Here is a 23,009-nt window from a genome sequence, read left to right as displayed (position 1 = left end):
CTCTGTAAATCTTCACCCAAATCCTAATAAAAAAAAGAAAATTAGGGAAAACATGACCACATCAGAAAATTGTAGAAAATGCTGACTAAGAATAGAAAAATATTTTCTGCACAGCATTGTAGGCTCAAAACGGATTTAAATGGAAAGAATTGGAGTTAGAACTAATTAACATAATTGAAATATTTTATTTAGCAACAATATTTTATTTAACAAGTGAAGAGACCAAAAAGAGGGATTATAGGATTAATTTTAATGTATCAATGTCAGGGTCAGATAGAGGTAAAGGAAAATGGTGATGAAATCAATTACGTTGATGAGAGAGAAGTGATTGGTGCTTACAAGATCCAGGCTGAGAAGAAAATAAAGGTTTGGAAAATTTAATAGTTGGTAAGAATGAAGAGATCCCACATGAAGGACTTGATTTGAAAAGGTTCATCTGTTTTTAATACATACACATACACACATACAAGATTACAGTTTATGTTAGGTAGGTAAATCATTAAAGGTTCTAGAGAGTAACCAAAATTAAAATAACGAAATTATAGGCCTGATTTTGTTTTCACCTGAATAATTCATCTCATACTCTGCACCTCAGAATTCTGTTCTGTGAAAATAGATGAGACTTGGAGATTTCTGGAGAAATCCCAGTTGCAATATTGCATAATTTTTAAGAACCAGTTAATCAAATTAAAAAAAAATATATCATTGAACAGTGATACATGGAATAATACTTTAAATGGAAAACTTTTGTATGTAATGACTGGATGTGGCTGTTGAAGCATCTAAGAAACATATACTGTTTATCTTACTTCGTGTTTGTTCAGTGCATTCTAGTGTTGATGACTTTATTCTCAAATGTGTTCTTTCTTTGGCTTCCTCTCTTAGCTTTTCTGTTTCTCTCACCTTTTCTTCGCCAGCCCTTTGACTGGCTCTTTATCTTCAATCCATTCCTAAAATATTGGGCATTATCCAAATGTCTTCTTTTTCCTTATTTTTCATTCAAAACATTCTTCTTGATGACCTCATCCCCTCTCACACTTTTGACTGTCGTATACATACTGATGACCCTTAAAAAGGTATTATACCCAGATATTTCTGTAGGGCTTCAGACAAATGTATTAAGCTGTCTGTTAGACATCAGTACTTAAATGCCTAACATATCTCTAACTTAACATACTTATAGTGAAACTCACTTACTTGCCAAACCTTTTCTTTTAAATAAAATATCTGTTTTTATTAAGGCACTATAATACATCAAGTTGCTAAGTCAGAAAACCATATCATGCTCTCCCTCTTCTCATTTTCCTCATCTACTAAATTTAATTCTATATTATCAGTTAAAGAGCATCTGAATCTGTTTACATCTCACCAAACCTACTTCTTCCTCCTCAGTTTTGACTATGGAAATAGCTTTCATATTGCCTCACTGATACTCGTCATTATATTTCCAGGAGATAATTCACACTGTTGTCAGAATAAATTTTCATGTAGATAAAAACAAAAATTCTTCTCACCTAAAAAGAAAAACAATTGCATGGTGCCCCTCTTTGGATAGAATGTATTTCAAGCTCTTACTTGGGTAATGCAGACATTTAACGATCTAATTCCTACTAGCCATTGACTCATCTTCTCTCCTCACACTCTTGGATCAACCAATGGAGCTCATTGTAGTACTTCTTCAATAGTGTGCTCTTTCATTTATCATCTTATTGGCTCTTCTATGCTCTTAGCTTTGAAGTCTTTATCCTGTCATGTACCTGGATGATTCCCATTCATTCTCAAAGAGTCAGTGAGGATATTAAAGGATCATTAGGAACTACATTCTAAAATTCTGTCCATGTCCTTATTTCCTATTACATGCTAGGTTCTTAAGACATTTTTGACTACAATAGTACGTGTTGAGTCAATGAGATGTACATAATGTTAACCATGTAGTTTTAGAAATGAATGAGACTAGAGGGTCAAATGAGACCACTCTGGCAAGCTACAGTGTTGGTTGGACTGTCAACAGCTTATTCCTAAGAAAAATGTAGTTATTTGGTAAGCTTCACATTTTATTTTCAGATATAAAGAATTTTTTTAAAAAAGGTATAATATCTGGATACAGGAGATCTCATTCATAGTCTTGCCATTTTTTATTGTTTGCCTCTAAGCAAGCATTCTCCAATCTTATAACTACAACTGATTCATTTCTATGGAAATCAATCCTCCCTCACTTGAGAACTAAAGGTTAATAAACTATCCCCAACCAAAGGCTACAAAGTGAGCCAATTAGCATATTGTTTTTCCTTGGGCACAATGATTTGTTTAAAAATTGCTTTGTGACCTAAACAGTACAATATGAGAATTACTGAAACAAAGATACTGTCTCCCACTAGATGCCTATGAAAAAGCATATATTCTTAGAAGGTGTTAGCAACCATATAAGATGCATGAAGAGAGCCAGGCTACTGCAAATCCAATAGAAAAGAAAGGAGAACAGATGAATGGATATAAACTACCTACACTGAAATTGATACAGTTGTTTTGTCATTTTATTGATGGATGACATTAGCAAAAATAAGTTTGTCTTATTCTGACTGATCTTCTAACAGAAATTTAGGGTCCAATGACACTGGGATTAATTTGTGCTGTCAGTACAAAACTGATGGATCTTTTCTGTTTGAAAATTATTTGAAGATATACAACCATAATTTATTGGGAAGAGTATTTGATAAACTATTTCTTGCCGCTGAGCATGCTGCTGTTGTTAGGTGATATCAAGTTGGTTCTGAACCTATGTACACCAGAACTAAATACTGCCTAGTCTTGCACCATTCTCATAATCATTGCTATTTTTGAGCCCATGGTTGCAGCCACTGTGTTAGTCCATCTTGTTCAGCGCCTTCCTTTTTTTGCTGACTCTCTACTGATGTTCTTCTCCAGAGACTTGGTCCCTGATAATGTGTCAGTCATGTGAGACCTGAGCTTTACCACCCTCCCTTCTAAGGAGCATTCTGTCTTGTTTTTCTTTAAAGATAGATTTTTTTCATTTTTCTGGCAGCCCATAATATATTTAATATTCTTTGCCCACACCATAATTCAAAGGTATCAATTTTTCTTCAGTCTTCCTTATTCATTGTCCAACTTTCGCATGCATATGAGGGAATTGAAAACACTATGCCTTGAGTCAGGTACACCTTAATCTTCAAAGTCACATCTTTATTTTTAAACACTTTAAAGAAGTCTTTCACAGAAGATTTGCTCAAAGTAATACATCATTTGATTTTTTGCCTGCTGCTTTCATAAGTCTTGATTGTGGATCCAAAAGGAACAAAATGCTTCAAGATTTCAATATTTTCTCCATTTATTGTAATGTTGCTTATTTTTCCACTTGTAAGGATTCTTGTTCTTTATGTTTAGGTGTTAATCCACAGAGAAGGCTATTATAGTCTGATTTTCATAAGTGAGTGCTTCAAGTCCTCTTTATTTTCAAGGTTGTGTAATCTGCATGTCTTGAATTGTTAAGGAGTCCTGCTCCAATCCTGAAGCCAGGGACTTCTCCCTATAGTCCAGCTTTTCAAATTATCTATAAAACATACAGATTGAATAAATATGGTGAAAGGATAAAATCCTCAGAGAGATGGATTGTCATAGTGGCTACAAAAATGGGATCATGTATGCAAGGATTGTGAGGTTGGTGCAGCACCAGGCAGTGTTTCCTTCTGTTGTATGTAGGGTTGATATGAGTTAGAGGCAAATAGAACACACCTAACAACAACAACATCCACTTACTGATTTTAAGCAATGAGGTATCTCCTCATTCTGTCCAAACAACTGGCTCTTGATCTATGTACAGGTTCTTCAGTAGCACAATTAAGTGTTTTGGAATTCCCAATCTTTGTAACGCTATTCATAATTTGTTATAATATGTACTGTTGAATTCCTTTGCATAGTCCATAAAAGATAACGAAATATCTTTCTAGTACTTTATGCTTTCAGTCAACATCCATCTATATCAGCAATGATGGCCCTCATTCTATGTCCTCCTCTGAATCCAGCTACAATTTCTGGCAGTTTCCTAATGATGTACTGCTGCAAATTTTTTTTTAATTATCTTCTACAAAAGTTTACTTGCATGTGATATTAATGACTTTGTTTGATAATTTCCTCATTCTGCTGAATCATCTTTCTTTGTGTTGTTGTTATGTGCCGTGGTTGTTGTTGTTGTTGTTATTTGCCGTTGAGTCGGCCCCGACTCATAGCGACCCCTCCTTGGGTTTCCGAGGCAGTATCACTACAGAAGTAGGATTGCCCAACCTTCCTTCCGAGGAGTGGCTGATGGGTTTGAACCGCCAGCCTTCTGGTTAGCAGTCAAGTGCCTTAGGCACTATGCTACCAGAGCTCCTTATGTGCCGTGGAGTCAGATCCAACTCATAGCGACCCCTCCTTGGGTTTCTGAGGAAGTATCACTATGGAAGTATATTGCCCCATCTTCCTTCCAAGAAGTAGTGGTAGTTTTGAACCTCCAGCCTTCTGGTTAGTAGTTAAGTGCCTTAGCCACTATGCTACCAGAGATATATCTTCCAGTAGGATGTCCAGGTAGCTCTCTTCCAAATTTCTTAGCATAGAAGTCTGAGAGCTTTCAGCATTGCATCTATTTGTTGAAAAATCTCAATTGGCATTCTGTCAATTCCTGGAGACTTTTTTTTTTTAATGTGAATGCCTTCAGAGCATGTTAGACTTCCTCCTTAAATACCATTAGTTCTTGACTATATGCTGCCTTCTGAAATGGTCAAATGTCAATTAATTCTTTTTGGTACAGTGACACTGTGTATTCTTCCATCTTCTTTTAATGTTGCCTGCTGATTCACTATGTTTCCCATTTAAAAAAAAAAAAAAAAGCCATACTCACTGCTGTCAATTTGGTTCAACTCATAGCAACCCTTCCTTGGGTTTCCAAGGCGGTATCTCTACGGAAGTAAATTGCCCATAGAATCCTTCAATATTGCAACTCAAAGTGTGAAATTTTTTCTCTGTTGTTTCACCTTTAGGAATACCAAGAACATTCTTCCCTTTTGTTTTTCTAATTCCAGGCCTTTAAACATTTCAACATGACACTTGTCCTCATCTTCTGGAGCCACCTTTTGAAATCTATTCAGCTCTTTTACTTCATCATTTCTTTCTTTTGCATTAGCTACTCTATTTACAACAGCTAGTTTCAGAGTCTCTTTTGATACCTATTTTAGCCTTTTATTTCATTCCTGTCTTTTTTAACGATCTTCTACTTTCTTTCTTCATATATAATATCCTTGATGTCATCATATAACTTGTCTGATCTTCATTCATTAGTGCTCAGCTATTCTGGAGATGGCCTCTAAATTCAGGCAGGATAAACTCAACAAATCAGCCCTCTTTGATTTGTTTGAATTTTCTTCAGCCTCAACTTGAACTTGCAACAAGAAATTGATGTTCTTTTCTGCAGGTAGCTCCTGTCCTTGTTCTGGCTAATGATATTGAGTTTCTCTTTTGTCTACTTCCACAGATATAGTTGATTTGATTCCTACATATTACATCTGGCAAGATTCACATATATAGTGGTCATTTATGTTGTTGAGAAAAGATATTTACAATAAATAAGTCATTGGTCTTGCAAAATTCTAGTGTACAATTCTAGCATCATTTCTATCACCAGAGACATACTTTCCAAGTACCAATCCTTTTTCTTTGTTTCCAGTTTTCACATTTCAATCACCAGTAATTATCATTGTATCTTGATTGCATGTTTGGTTAGTTTCAGAATACAGAAGGTAATACAAATCTTCAATATCTTCATTTTGGCATTAGTAGTAGGTACATAAATTTGAATAATATTAGCTAGTCATCCTTGTAGAGGTATGGATATTATCCTATCATTGATAGTATTGTATTTCAGGGTAGATCTTGAAATGTTGTTCTGGTTGATGGATGCAGTGCCAGGCCTCTTAATTTGTCATTTCCAGCACAGGAGAGCATATGATTATCTGGTTCAGAATGGCCAATACCACCCCACTTCACATCATTAATGCCTAGGGTATAGATTTTTGTATTCTATTTCTTTTTTTGAAAACTTCTAATTTTCCTAGATTCATACTTCATAAATTCTGCATTTTGATTATAAATGAGTATTTGTAGCCATTTATTTCCATTTTGACTAGCTCTATATCAGTAAATGAAGGTTTTGAAAGTTTTGTTCCATCTACATAAAGGCTGGCTTTATTTTGAGGAGGCAACTCTTTCCCACTTGTGTTTTTAGTGTTTCCAACCCGATGAGCTCATCTTCTGGCACTATATCAATGTTTCACTGCGACTCATAAGGCTTTTCTTCCTAGTCTTTCTTATTCCTGGAAAGTCCTTTGAAACCTGCCCACCACGGATGCCACTGCTAGTATTTGAAATACTAGTGGCATACTTTTCGGCACCACAGCAGCATGCAAGCCACCACTGTAGGAGGCAAACTGACAGGTGAGTGGTGAGGCTGAGCATGAGACTGATTAAAAAGGAAATTTGCACAAGAAACCTATAGCATATTACATTTTTCATGGATTCTTTGTTCTCATTATTTAAGTACTGTAAATGTGGGAATAATAATAATGAAAAATTATAAGAGCAATAGTAGTTTGAATGCAGAAAAAAAAATACAAAAACTTTAGCAAGAAGCCGTATCATGTCAATCAACACTAATTATGTGTTTAAGGTCATTTTGTTTTTTACTCAGCATTGTAGTTGCACAAATCAGAACAAAATGCATTTATTGTTTAAGAAAATAAGTTTTACATTGACATCTCAGGAAAAAAAAGCAATGTATGAAAATAACTTTTCCCAATGTAGGGCATGGGAATAACACTATGTAAACAGAGTTAATGAAGACAAGTGACTAGAATATGCATAATTCCCTACTAGCAATTAAATTCTAGAAAATTTATTTGAGTCATTGCAGTGTCACCTTGGGAGCTCTGGAGGCATAGTGCCTAAGACATTTGACTGCTAACCAGAAGGCTGGTGGTTCAAACTCACCAGCCACTACTCAGAAGTAAGACTGGGCAATCTATTTCTGTAGTGATACTGCTTCGGAAACCCAAGGAAGGGTCACTATAAGTCTGATACAACTCTACGACAGTGAGTTTTGTTTCTTTGAATGTCACCTTGATTAGAAATCATACATACTTTTCATATAAACTATATGAACTTTTCTGTGTAATTCACTCAATTTTTAAACTGAGGGGAATTATACAATTAATCATGCTACTCAAATGATAAATGATTATTATCAATTTTCTAAGTAATTAATTGAAATTGCCTGGGCTTCATTCTCCTATTATTCTTAATGTCATTCATCACATAGTTTTTGTGTATTTTTTATGTTTCCATATGCTTTTGGCAACTATATTTAGATTTTTCTTCATTTTATTATGTTTCTTCTCAGAAATTTCTTCCATGAAACATTTTCACACTAAATTATGTGATGCTCTTTTCCTGTCATGAGATTTGAAGACTTCTTTCTAATCTACATATCTAATAAGAATCTCACAAGGACTTTTAGCTTACAGTTCACTCAAAAATGCTGGTGAGGAGATTCACAATTTCCATTAGAGTTCACTCGGGATTAATCTTAATGGCCTTTCTAACCCTATTGCACTTTGATCATAACTTTATAAACTACCTTGAACAAAATAAGTAACCTAACTTCAGTGACTGAGGCCTCACCTTTTAATCATATAACTGATATCATTATTGCTAGTAAGTCATTTAAAAAAAAAAACAAAAAAAAAACAGCTACTTAGATCTCTTTTCTAGGAATATTGCCCTAGTTTCTCTGGAAATAATAATTTAATATATAAAAAGTACTTAATGAGTTAAAAATCATATCCTCATAATAGAACTCAACTCAGAGTCTAAAAACTAGAGAAAATACCCTGAAAGATATGAAAATGTCAGTGTTCAAAAACAAAGATTGTAATTTTATGTTGATTTACATAAACCATCTTATATAACTAAAGATTCCTGTTACTTTTGTTGTTGTTGTTGTTATGTGCCGTCGAGTCAAACCCGACTCATAGCGACCCCTCCTTGGGTTTCTGAGGCAGCATCACTACGGAAGTAGGATTGCCCAACCTTCCTTCCAAGGAGTGGTTGGTGGGTTTGAACCGCCAGCCGTCTGGTTAGCAGGCAACTTTTATGAAAGTAAATTGCTGTTATTGTTAGGTGCCGTTGATTTGGCTTCAACTCATAATGACTCTATGTACAACAGAACGAAGTACTGCCCAGTCCTTCTCCAGCCTCACAATCCTTACTATACCTGAGCCCATCGTTGCAGCCAATGTTATCATCCTATTTTTTGAGGGCCTTCTCCTTCTTTGATGACCCTTCACTTTACCAAGCATGATGACCTTCTCCAGGGAATGGTCCCTTCTGACCAAGGTAGGTGAGATGAAGTCCGGCCATTCTCACTTCCAAGGAGCATTCCAGCTGTTTACTAAATAGCTTAAATAGCTTACTAAATTTTTTGTGATATTTTTGTCCATGTACTATTAGCAATAAGGACTGGTTGATGGAATGGAGGCTATCTCTGTTATCTCTGGTTATCTCCAATCCACCACAATGACTGAAGCTTTTGTCAATCAAGAACAAGAATAATATCAATAAACTCTTTTGTATCAATTCAGACTTCCTGGCAAATCAAAGGCAAACATTTAGATTAGAGCCTCAGGCGAGAATAAACATAGATGTTGGGAATACTTGAATCTATTATTTTTATTTAAATCATATATCATTTACTAACAGTAACAGCTAAGCACTCAGCTACTGACCAAAATGTTGGCAATTTGTTCCCACCAAATTCTCCTTAGAAAGAGCTCTGGCGGTGCTGTGGTTAAAGTATTGGGATGCTAACCAAAAAGATAAGAGAGCACACCAGCAGCTCCATGAGAGAAATATTAGGCAGTCCACTTCCGTAAAGATTTACAGCCTTGGAAATCCTATAGGGCACTTCTACTCTGTCCTAAAGGGTTGCTATGACTCAGAATCGACTTGATGGCAGTGGGTTGGCTTGGTTTTATAAACTTCCTCAGAAGCAAGAAGAGCCCAATAATCTCTTGTACTTTGGTCATATTATTAGGAGGGACAAGTTCCTGGAGAAGGATACCATCCATGGTAAAGCAGAGGGTCAGTGAAATAGAGGAAGCTTCTGAATGAGATAGAATGATACAGTGGCTGCAACAATAGGCTCAAGAATAGCAAGGATTGTGAGGATGGCACAGGACTGAGCAGTGTTTTTTTTTTTTTTTTTTGCTGTATGTAGGGTTACTATCAGTTGAAACTTAATTGATGGCACCTAACAACAACAATAAAATGGCTTTTCAGGAAAAAGACATGGTGAGATACTGTTGTAAAGAAAACAGACAAGAAAACCATATGGAGTACTTCTATCATATTGGGTTGCTCTAAGTTAAATTGACTTGATGATATCTAACAAGTTAACCATGAATATAATTAACAAATAAAGCCTATATATCTACTACGCTGTTGTTGTTATTAAGTGTCATCGAGTGTGTTATGACTCATACTGACTTCATATACAGCAGAATGAAACATTGCCTGCTTCTCACCATCCTCACAGCCATTATTATGTTTGAGCCCATGATTGCAGCCACCATTTCGATCCATCTTGTTCAGGAGCTCCCTCTATTACATTGACCCTCTATTTTGACAAGCATGATGTCCTTCTCCAGGGACTGCTTTTTCCTGGTAACAGAAATCTCTACATCCTTGTTTCTAAAAGGCGTTCTGGCTGCACTGTCTCCAAGATACATTTTTTTTCATTTTATAACAGTCCATGCAATATTTAATGCTCTCTCAAATGCATCAATTACTCTTCAATCTTCCTTATTCAATGTCATGTTTTCACATGCATATACGATGATTGAAAATACCATGGCTTGAGTCAGTCACACCTGAGTCCTCAAAGTGGCATCTTTTCTTTCTAACACTATAAAAAGATCTTCTGTAGCAGCTTTGCTTAATGCAATTAGTTGTTTGATTGATTGATTGACTGCTACTTTCAAGAGTGTTGTTTGTGGATCTGAGTAAAATGAAATCCTTGACAACTTCAATATTTTCTCTATTTATCATAATGCTACATATTGGTCCTGTTTGAGGGTTTTTGTTTTCTTTATGTAGAAGTGTAATTCATACAGAAGGCTACATAACCTTTGTTCTTCATCAGTAAGTGCTTCAAGGCCTCTTTGCTTTCAGCAAGTAAAGTTCTGTCATCCGCACATTGCAGATTGTTAATGAGTCTTCCTCTAATCCTGATGCTACATTCTTCTTTATATAGTCCAATTTCTCAGATACTTTGCTCAGCATACAGATTGAATAAATATTATGAAAAGACACAATCCTGTTGCACACCTTTGATTTTAAACCATTCAACACCCCCTTGTTTTCTTTGAATGGTTGCCTCCTGGTCTATGTACAGGTTCCTCATGAGTACAATTAAGTGTCCTAGAATTCCTACTCTTCCCAATGTTATACATAATTTGTTATGATCCACACAGTCAAATGCCTTCTTATGGTCAATAAACACAGGTAAACATCTATCTGGTATTTTCTGCTTCCAGGCATGATTCATCTGACATCAGCAATGATATTCCTTGTTCCATTTCCTCCTCTGAATCCAGTATGAACTTAGGCAGTTCTTTAACATTTTTTAAATTATTTTTAGCAAAACCTTCCTCACATGTGATATTAACTATATTGTTCAATAATTTTCACATTTCTGTTGTATCAACTTTTTTCAAATAGGCATAGATATGGATCTCTTCCAGTTAGTGGTATAGGAAGCTATCTTGCAAATTTCTTAGCTTAGATGAGTGAGAGCTTCCAACACTGCATCCATTTCTCAAAACATCTCATTTGGTATTCTATCAATTTCTGGAGCCTTGTTTTTCAATAATATTTTTCATTAATGCCTTCATTGCAGCATGGACTTCATACTTCAACACCATTGGTTCCTGATCATATGGTATCTCCTGGAATGATTGAACATCAACAAATTATTTTTGTTATTGTGACTCTGTGTATTCCTTCCATTGTCTTTTGACACCATTTATCTTGAAGTTGTGTTTTCCAGCATAGCATATGATTGTCTGATTCAAAATGGCCAATTCTAGTCCATTTCAGTTCAGTAGTGCCTAGGATATTGACATTTATGTCTTCCATTTCATTTCTGACAACTTCCAATTTTCCTAGATTCATACTTCATACTTTCCACATTCTGGTTATTAATAGATATTTGTATCTGTCTCCTCTCATTTTGAGCTGTGCCATATCAGCAAATGAAGATCCCTAAAGTTTTACTCCATCATGTCATTAGGTCAATTCTACTTTGAGGAGGCAGCTTTTCCCCAGTCATGTTTTTTGTGCTTTCCAATCTGAGGAGCTCATCTTATTTATTAGATAGCTAATTATGTCTTCATTATCTGTTGTTACTCTAACAGAAATACCATGAGTAGATGGTATTAACCAACAAATTTACTGTCTCCCAGATTAGGAGCCTAATAGTCCTAATTCAGAGTGCCAGCTATAGGGGAAAGCTTTCTCTCTGTGTTGGCTCTCGAGGAGGGTCCTTGCCTCATTTCAACACCCGTAAGGCCAGTTTTCCTTGGAGAGCTCCATGTTTCTTGGCATCAATCTTCCCCTGGATCTAAGAGACCCACAGCATAGGAGCCCTGGGTCCAAAGGACACACTTTACTCTTGGTTCTTCAACTGTGTAGATAAAAAAAAAAAAAAAAAAAATTATGGATAAAATTGGAAATAATGGGATTTCCAGAACACTTAATTATGCTTATATGGAATATGTACATAGACCAAAAGGCAGTTATTCAAAGAGGAAAAAGGGCATGCTGCATGGTTTAAAATCAGAAAATATGTGTGTCAAGGTTGTAATCTTTAACCATGCTTATTTATTCAGTATGCTGAGAAAATAATCCAAGAACCTAGAGTATATGAAGAAGCACATGACATCAAGATTGGGGGAAGACTCATTAATAACTTACAATGTGCAGAGAACACAACCTTGCTTGCTGAAAGCTAAGAGAATTTGAAGTATTTATTGATGAGGATAAAAGACTGCATACTTCAATATACGTTACACTTCAACATACAGAAAACTAAAATTCTCAAAACTGGACCAGGAAGTGATATCATGATAAATAAAGAAAAGTTTGAAGATGTGAAGAATTTCATTTTACTTGGATGCACATCCAACACCAATGGAAGCAGCAGTCAAAAAATCAAATGATCTATTGCACTGGGTAAATACACTCCAAAAGACTTCTTTAAAGTGTTAAAAAGCAATGATGTCACTTTGAGGACTAAGTTGTGCTTGACTCAAGCCATGGTATTTTCAATTGCCTCATATGCATGTGAAAGCTGGACAATAAATAAGGAAGACCAGGGAAAAACTGATGGCTTTGACTTATGGTTTTGGCAAAGAAAAGTAAATTTCCAGCGGATTGCCAGAAGAACAAACAAATCTGTCTTGAAGGAAGTACAGCCAGAATGCTCCCAGGTTGGGAAGATGGTATGACTTTGTCTCACATACTTTGGACATGTTATCAGCAGGGACCAGTCCTGCAGAAGGACATCATGCTTGGTATAGTAGAGAGTCAGCAAAAAAGAGGAAGATCCTCAACAAAATGGATTGACATAATGGCTGCAAATATATGAAGTACCGGATAAACAGAAAAGTTACAATCACCTGAATACATCAAATTGCAATTAATGCAGAGTATGGGGCGTTTTATGATCATTTTCCAACAGGGAACAGTAATGTCCTCAACCTGGAATAGTTAAGGCTAGAATCTCTATGCCAATTTCAAGTTTTCTTTCTGTTAAATCAGTACAGGTAATGCCAAGGTTATGAAAAATATCAATCCATTTCTAAGGGTGCCTTTAAGTCAAATGTAGGTAAATTGGAAAAGATACATACTGTTCTTATTTGTTGTTGTTGTTGTTGTTGTTGTTGTTTGCCGTCGAGTCGGCCCCGACTCATAGCGACCCCTCCTTGGGTTTCCGAGGCGGTATCACTACGGAGTAGGATTGCCCAACCTTCCTTCCGAGGAGTGGCTGGTGGGTTTGAACCGCCAGCCTTCTGGTGAGTAGTCAAGTGCCTTAGGTTCTTATTTAGCCTTTTGTTTTTTATAGTGCAAGAAAAGTCTTCTTGCCTTTTTAATGATTTTAAAACTGCATCTGCAGCAAGTGAAGTTGACTTTGATGAGGAATTTGTTGTGGTTATGGATTGGTTTCAAAGTGAGAACAAATTTAAATAAAATGAAAGGGCTAATGGAAGTTGTTGTTAAGTTAGAACTTTATTACCAGTGTATTTACTGTCATTCTCTCTCCAACCTATTTTGGTAGACATTGTTCCACCTTGAGATGGCTATTTCCTCATTCTTTTCTACCTGGCAAGCACTTTCATAATTAACAAAGCAGTTTTCTTTTCAGTTGTTGCCAATAAAAATCTTCGTGGCTAAACAGCAACTTGTATTTGATTCTGGAATCACATCTTTAAGTTTTAAGAAGCCCTTTGTATTTTAACCATTTTATACAAAAGATGGAGCCCTGGAGGCTGAGTGTTTAGGGTACTTAGCTGCTAACTGCAGTTAGAACCCACCATCTGCTCTGTTGAAGAAAAAAAGGCAGTCTGCTTCCATAATGATTTATGGCCTTGGGAACCCTATAGGGCAATTCTACTCTGTCCTGTTGAGTCATTATAATTTGGAATAAACTCCAGGGCAGTGTGTTTGTGTTGGTTTTGTTAAAAGCATACACTTTTCCCAGTACATTTTGGGGACTGAATTATTGGTACCAACAATCCACCACCCTATATTTTTCTGGCATTTTACAGTAAAACATGTGAAGGCTTAAATCTGTGTAAGGCAGAAATCTATCAGAGAAGAAAAAATTAAATATTTTCCACTAAATAGAGTGTAATAGAAATGTGGTGAACACACCCTGTCACGGCAGAAATCTTGCAAGACCCAGAAAATAAGACATTCCCTTTGAGTTCTGGCTCTTTTAGTTTTCACTGTACATTAAATCCTTACAATGTTTCATGGAGAATGCAGTGTACTTTGGGATCCTTCACTTGTCACTTGGTCAAGTGTGCTTACATTGCTGGGCTGTCCATGAGCTTCTGTCATTGAATTAGGAGAACATACCACAGGTTGTGTTGCTGTTTTCATTTCAGTCTGTGCCCTGGAGGGAGACAGGATAAGCCAGCCAGCCTGCAGCCTGAAGCATATCCACCCACCCAACTGGGTCAAGTGAAGAGCAGCCAAAACTCAGCCAACCACAAAAAAAGGAGTTCTTGAGAATAAATGTTTGTTGTTTTAAGTCATAGAATTTTAAGATAGATGATTATGCAGCATAATTGTGTCAATAGCAGAAAAAGAAAGACAACATTCATGGATACATGTCTTTAAAGTTACTTTTTTATCCAACATTTGTAATTAAATTTAAAAAAAAAAAGGTATCTACTTCTTCAAATTGACTTCCTGATGTCAGGTGCCCTTCTCATTCTGCCTACATTATCTACTTTTTTCTTGTGTTACCTTAAACCATAAACTAAAACCAACCACAATGCCATTTGATTCATACTCATAGGGACCCCATTTAGGCTTCCAGGCTGTAAATCTTTACAGAAGTAGATTGCCCCATCTTCCTTCTGCAGAGCAGATGGTGGGTTTGAACTACTGACTTTCTGGTCAGCAGTGAAATGCCTTATCCACTATGCCCTCAGAACACAGTATTATGGTATTTTTGTAGGTACTATTCCTTTGTCCACAATATTTTTTATATAAGCCATGTTACCTGTTACTATGAATCCAATTATCCTAAAGGTATAATTCTCTGATGATATCCCTAGTTTTAAGGAAATAGGGGATGGGGTATTTAATTGTGTTACTTCCCAACCCCAATAGTCTAGGGACATCAAAAGCATGGGAAAGGAAATAGGAAGAAAGATTGAGAAAATAAGCCCTGGGCTGCCTAACTTCTTGTTCATTTTTCTATGAGAAAAATAAACATTTTTCTTCTTTAAGTTATAGTTACTGATAACAAACGATATAGCAGACTATGGTGAATATCTGTGAAAGCTGGACAATGAATAAGGAAGACTGAAGAAGAGTTGATGCTTTTGAGCTGTGGTGTTGGTGAAAAATACTGAAAGTACCATGGACTGCTAAAAGAAATAACAAATCTGTCCTGGAAGAAGTGTAGCCAGAATTCTCCTTGGAAACGAGAACGTTCAGACTTTGTCTTACCTACTTTAGTCATGTTATCAGAAGGGACCACTCCCTGGAGAATATCCTGCTTGGTAAAGTGAAGGGTCTGTGAAAGAGGGGAAGGCCCTCAACAAGATGGATTGATATGGGGGATGCAATGATGGGCTCAAATATAGCAAGGATAGTGAGGTTGGCACAGAACTGGGCAGTGTTTTGTTCTGTTGTGCATAGGGTCACTATGAGCTGGAGGCAACTCGATGGCACCTAACAACAACAGTGAATATCTAGCAGCTTACATGATTGCCTTGACTCCTATAGCCACCACATCATTTTCAGAATAGTTTGCTACCAGGGATATTGTAATCAGGATGCAGCTCTACTATGTTCCCAATTGGTCTGTCTTCTCAAAAACTAATCACAACATGCGTTTTCTATTCGGCATTATGGAGTCAATTTGTGACTGGATTGTAACCTTTTTTTTTTTTTTTTTTTTGAAAAAAAAACCCTCACACTCTGAGCCATGGCAATACTATCCATCTGGAAAAGTGATGTAGCTTCATTTTATTTTTATCCCATTAACTTTTTCCAGGTTATTTTGCATTTCAACAAAGTCTATCATTCAGTCTCTCTCCTACACATGTCAGAGTTTTCCTATGATTTCACTAATGTTTTCTAAATATAATCTCCAAACTGTTAATTTTATTATTCCCCAACTTAATGAGTTAAATAAATAACTTTTAATCTTATAAGTGAAAAAAGTATGTGATGATCTCTCATTTTATATTCATACCAGTACTACAGAATATAGAAAAATAATAAACATATTTGTGAATATTTTCTAAGGGCATTGAAAGGGTCTATAACTTCAGAAAATATACTATTTGATTACCTACCAAGAGTTTGGGCAGTTGGTTGGGAAGTAAACTAATTAAATGCTCCATCCCCTATTTCCTTAAAACTAAGGATATCATCAAAGAATTATACCTTTAAGATAATTATTTCCTTTCCCGTGTCTTTGATGTCCCTTGACTATAGGGGTTGGGAAGTAAAATAATTAAATGTCCCATCCCCTATTTCCTTAAAACTAGGGATATTGGCAGAGGATTGTACCTTTAGGATAATTGGATTCATAGTAACATGTAACATGGCTTGTATGAAAAGCCATGTTAATCCATGGATTTTAAAAGAAAAAAAGTAGATGATGGTAGGCAGAATGAGAAGGGCACCCTGAATCAGAAACATATTTCTTAATCCATTTTACAAAGTACTAGGTTAGGGAAAGAGCACACCTTTCTCTATTAGTAACTCACATTTCACTTTGGAGAAATAATTTAAACTGATAAAAAAAAAATAATAATGTTTCTTCTTAACATTAAGGGTTCATACTTGATCAGTGGAGATGCAATAGAATTACAGGGATTTATTTTCAAAGTCACTAGAATTTCTCTTAACAAAAGATCAAAGTGGATGCCTGAAATGTGTGCTTTAAAACACCTCCCCACATCATTATACGATGCACCTTTGTTGGCAAACCTACTAGATTTAGTCATTTCTGAATTCTTGGTTAGAAATATAATTTTGGATTCCAAGCTTGCCTGTTAATAAGGTAGGTAGTGTGAGATGCCACTTTATTTCTCCACCCGCCTATGTAAAGCACCTTAAAAATTTAGCTTTTCTTCTTGGGAGACTCAAGAATCAAGACAAACGTATTATATAATTCAGTGACTGCATCACTTTAGATCAGAGAAATCTGAGATAGTTAGGAAACTAAGTTTGGGGAAAATACTGCATTGATAAATATCCTGAATTATCCAAAGTGGAAGAAAAATTTAGGAAATACTTCATTCCGTAGTGATACCGCCTCAGAAACCCAAGGAGGAGTGGCTATGCGTCAAATCCTACTCCACAGCAATGAGTTTTTTGGTTTTTTTTTTTTGAGGACTTCGAAAGTGTTTTCCTCTCGCAAATTGCAATTAATATTCCTTATAGGGAAAGAGGAAGAAAGGTTAGGCAATCCTACTTCCGTAGTGATACTGGCTCGGAAACCCAAGGAGGGATCGCTATGAGTCGGGGCCGACTGGATGGTACATAACAACAACAACAACAACATAGGGAAAGAGAGCTAAGTCTACAAATTGTACCCAATAAATGAGAAGAATACTTAAAATTAAAGTATGAGATGTTTTGGTCACTGTTTTTTCTTGCAACATTAAATCTTTGCCCTTGAAACTATGTTCTATGCATACTTTCAAAATCTAGTATCCAGAAGAATATTCCAATATTCTTTTCAATGGTGATTTTTTATTTGCTTATTTTTTAGATATTTTATTCTATTGAAAGAACAGTAACAATGTCTCCTTAATGACACACATTTAATAACTGGTTAATTTTATTGCTCAATAAAATAAAAAAAAAATATTTTAATGTTATGTTTCTACAAGGGCAAAATAATGTTTAGTATCATGTTTAGTTGGGCTCTGAGGAGGACTCGCTACAAGTTAGCTAATAAAAAAATATTATGTCTGGATAAGAACTTAGGGAATGTTTTTATAGGATGAGTCTGGCAGTATCACAATTTGCTAAATGTTAAAGGCAGCTTTTCAGATTTATATTCTGTTGTAGGGAGAGAGAAAATGATAAAGGGTCAGTAGGGACCCAACACCTACCAAGAGTTTCAGGACCTCCCACACCAAAAGCATTTTCATATTTAATGTATTACATTAAGGCCTCCCAGAGTAAATATTTCTCATTCTGCCTATAGCCATATTCTCCCATATGTAGACAAATTAATGAAGGTGGATACTGAAGCTCTAAATAAATATTCAACTAGTGTCTGTATTTATGCCCTAGCTTACAAATAACTAATGGTCTATTGAGCCAAAATAACCATACATGCTAGACATGTACAGAGGATTGCTGATTTCATTTATTATACCACCTGTGAGCCTCCTAGGGGAAGGGTAGTCTAATAAAATATTTTGGTGTGCTGACACAACTTTGTACTTGTTTATGAGGCTGCACCAGCCTATTCCTAATTTCCTGTAGTAATTCTTTGCTTCAAAGGCCAAGTCCACACATGGAAATAATACTTTCTGCAAACAATCTTCTCACAGCTCTGCTATCTCTGTCTCTCCAATTGCCTCTGTGGGCATTCTGCTCCCTTTATGCTTTTAACAGTCGTAAGGGATTTAATAACTAAATTATGGGCAAAAAAAAAATAGAAATGGAAGATCTCTTTTGCTGTGACAATTACCTGATTTTTGGTTCTTCTTGAAGACAGGGAAGAAAAAATTCTCTTTTCTAATTCCTAAGCTATAAAAGACACTGGAAAGATAATTTTTCTCCAATCATTTCAGAAAAAGATCAAGCAGAGAATAAGAGATCTTGCTTTCAAGCTCACAACCTCTCTACCATCCTGTTTCTATTCTAAAGCAAAGTATTGCTGTAATGTAGACAGCCTGGAAATATTATTACCATTCCTTTAGAAGGCATTGACAACATCATCTTCTGGGAGATCTACTTATTGCAGTTTTTAAGGCTTATATTAAAATGTGCTAATCCCAGTTAGAAAGCTCAATGTTACCAAAACTGGTACAGAACAGACAGTCATGTCTGTCATCATATCTATCAAAGAATATCTGAAGGACTGGATGTAATTATGACTTTCAGTTTAATGTATCTTTTGTTGTTCACCAAATACAGTTACCACAATGATTGGATTTCTCTCTGCTTATCTATTGTTAATATTTTTAACTTCATAATTTTGAATTTTAGATGTTTGTTTCACCTTAAGGATCAATGTTTACTTGAAGAGTTATACAGGGCATTAGTGGTTCAGAGATAACAGCCACTACTTGTCATCCATGAATGAAGGCTTGTGTGTTGTTATGATGCTGGACATATTTCAGTGGAACTTCCAGACTAAAATGAAGAAGAAAGGCATGGAAAACTCCTCTGAAGATGAGCTAATGAAAACTCCATGTATCGCTAGACCCAGCCCCAAGTGATGGTTTTGTTCTACACAAAGAAGACATGAATTTTGGACAATGAATGTTAGTTTTATAAAAGGTCATTTAGAAAATGAAAATTTAAAGGAATCCATTTCTCAACCACAGACAGAAATACAGCAATAAGAGATGTCATTGACTTTTCTGAAGATCTTACGTAAATTAGAACTTAAACAAGTTTGACTTGGAGCAGGAAAATAGAATCCATGGGATCTGTATGTTTCCACTCAAAAATATTCCACAATTCTTTGTTGATGAACTGACAAAGTATTATACTATTAGACAGTGATCAGTTTCACTATTCAACAATGAGTTTTCCATTAATCATTTGTCAAATTCTCGTATCATAATACACAGCAAAGAACTTAATAACATCTGTCCAATGGCTGCAAAATAATTTTAGAAAGAAAATGAACATGAAAATAAAAATGATAATTACAGTCCAAAGGGCACATTGCTCAAGTGATAATTTGTTTGTTGTGCTTAAATATTGCAAAGGTTTCTGGTATGCACATGATGTTGTACCATATGTGAGCCTGTTTTTCTTACACCAAAATAATTGTTGTCTGAGCTTTTGAATCAATCTTTTCTTTTTTTGTTAATGCCCTAATGATCACATTAGTAAAACTGTCAATATGTGTATGCAGGCTAGCACTAAGTATACTTTTTCATGAGCTCAATTTTCTTTTTTCTTGTATACATTTTTAGCCATCTTTGAAATGGAAGGTATACTTTCCAAAGCCTCTCCATAAGAAACTAAATTTTTTTTTTTAATTATTTTTTTGGTTGTTGTTGTTTTATCTAATTATCTATAAATTAATACAACAAGGGAGCTCATTAAATGCAAACGAGGAAGAGGGAAAAGGTGTTGCTAGAACTTAATTAGCAAGATACAAAGATACCAATTAACACCTATAGCTCAAGGAAAAAAAAAACTTTTTTTCATGTGACAGCATCAAAAAATAAAATCGCAGCTGGTTACACATATTAAGTGACGTGAAGATGAATTTTAGTCTTCTGTTTTAAAGCCTCAGGAGTAAGTAAGAAGGAAGGGAGGAAATAAGAGAGAAAAATCTCTCAGCTACCCAATGAAGCAAAATTTTGTTAATTTGAATGCCTTCTGCTCAGGTGTTTAGAAGAGTCTGAAATTAAACAAAAAAATCTACAAATTTCAAGCCAATATAACATTATTGTTTTCAACTCTATGTACAGACATCTTCTTTAATAGTCATTATAAATATTTAATTTATAATGATTACTTTTGTCAAACTTATAAACAACTATTTTAAACTAAGGATTTTATGTCCTAAAATAAGCTTCATAGGATAAGGATTGTTATAGTTTCCTTAGTTTAGGGATGGTATGAATTCAAAACGATTTTTATTTGTTTGATTTTTAAGTTTTGTAAAGGGCCTTACTTATTTATGAAGACTAAAGTCTACAGTCTGCAGTATGGAGTACACTTCAACAAAAAGAAAATGAAAATCCTCACAACTAGACTAATAAGCAAATCACCATAAATGGAGAAAAGATTGAAGTTGTCAAAGATTTCATATTACTTGGTTCCACAATCAATACCAATGGAAGCAGCAGTCAAGAAATCAGACCTCGGATTGCACTGGACAAATATGCTGTAAAGACCTCTTTAAAGTGCTGATGAGCAAAGATGTCTCTTTGAAGACTATGGTGGGCCTAACCCAAGCCTTGATGTTTTCAGTCACTTCATATACATGTGAAAGCCGGACAATGAATAAGGAAAACACAAGAAGAGTTGATTCTTTTGAGTTGTGTTGTTAGCAAAGAACACTGAAAGTACCATAGACTACCAGAAGAATAAAAAAATATGTCCTGGAAGACGTGCAGCTGGAATGCTCCTTGGAAACGAGAATGGTCAGATTTTGGCTCACCTAGTTTGGTCATGTTGTCAGAAGAGACCATTCCCTGGAGGAGGATATCATGCTTGGTAAAGCAGAGGGTCAGTGAAAAGAGGAAAGACCTTCAACAAAATGGTTTAACACAGTGGCTGCAATGATGAGCTCAGGTATAGCAAAGATTGTGAGGCTGGTGCAGGACCAGGCAGAGTTTCGCTCTGTTGTACATAGGGTCGCTATCAGTCAGAGGTCACTCCATGGCACCTAACACAACAACAAGGGTCCTTGAGGAGTCCAAAGTCATCACACATCAGTGTGACTTGATGAATGTAACATTGTAAATGGTAGCACCTAGAATTTTTCATTTTTTTAAGATCAATTAAACTGTTTGAGCACATCTGTACTTATTAAGTATTTAACTAAGATGGAGAGGTTAAGCTTAGAGTGTAAAGTTGGTATGCTTGGGTAAATTTTAATATAAAAAGAGTTGTAGAAATAAATATTAAGCCTATATAGTCGTATGCCAATTACCTCAGGATAATACTTTTTAACGTTTTATTTGGAAATAATTTCACACATTTAGAAAACAATTGAGAAGAGTACAAGGGTCTTCCATAAACTCATTTCCCAGCTTCACCAACTGTGAGCAGTTTGCATCATCTCTGTTTGTACTCTTTGTGTATATATACATTTTTGAGTGTAAGTTGATGACATCATGCCCCTATGCTCCTTTATATATATATATATATATATATATATATAGGACAAAGTAGAACAACCCTAAAGCACAGAGTAGAACAACCCTGTAGGACAGAGTGGAACTGTCCCACAGGGGTTCCAAGGCTATAATATTTATGGAAGCAGACTGCTTCATCTTTCTCCCATGGAGCAGCTGGTAAGTCCAAAATGCAGATCTTGCAGTTATCAGCCAAGTGCTTACCCATTGCAGCACCAAGTTTCCTTATCCTAAGAAGGACATTTTATTTCTTAACCACAACAACACAATCACATCAGAAAATTTAACATTAATCCAATTATCTATCAATCACCTATATTCCAAGTTTGTAGACAGATGTAGTAATATTCTTAATAGAAGTTTTTTTTTTTTTTTTTTTTCCAAACAAATGGTCACATACTACACTTGATTATAATGTCTCTTGGGAGTCCTTTACAGTGGAATTATTCCTTAGACCCTTTCTTTATCTTTCATGTCACTGACATATTGAAGAAGTTAATTTTTTTAAAATATTTTTTCACTTTTTATTTCTGTGATGTTTCCCAATGACTTGATTGTGGTTATGCACCCCCAATCATAATACTATTCAGGTGATATTGTGTCATTCTCAGAGTATCACAACTGAACTCACAGAATTATTTATCTGCCTATCATTGGAAAAGTGAATTATCACATTAATTTTGTTGCATTTCTTTACTGGTTAGATCTCTGGAATAATTTCAAAATTGGTTATATTTTGGATAAAAAATTACTTAAAACAACATTTTACACAGTCAAATTAATCTTGTTGCTTATCCCATATACTGATTAAATTGGATATATTTGTACTGTTTTGGATGTCTTTTGGCAAAACTGATATCCTAATACCAAAATTATAATTCATTTCACCTACTCAAAGCTTCTAACATTTTTGGTAATCTTAAAATTAAAATACTTGCTTAAAAATTCAGTTTTAGAGGCTGGGCAAGATGGCGGACGAGGCAGAAGGATTGCACAGACCCTCTTCAACAAAGAAAAGGGAAACCAATTAATACAGACACAGAAGATAATCTTGGACCCCTGAGCCTTGAAGGAAAGGATGCAGATTTG

Source organism: Orycteropus afer, unplaced genomic scaffold, assembly GCF_000298275.1.
Source record: "Orycteropus afer afer isolate SDZICR_OR568_19922 unplaced genomic scaffold, OryAfe1.0 scaffold00055, whole genome shotgun sequence".
NCBI classification, from domain to species: Eukaryota; Metazoa; Chordata; class Mammalia; order Tubulidentata; family Orycteropodidae; genus Orycteropus; species Orycteropus afer.
Note: the sequence above shows the minus strand (reverse complement) of the source record.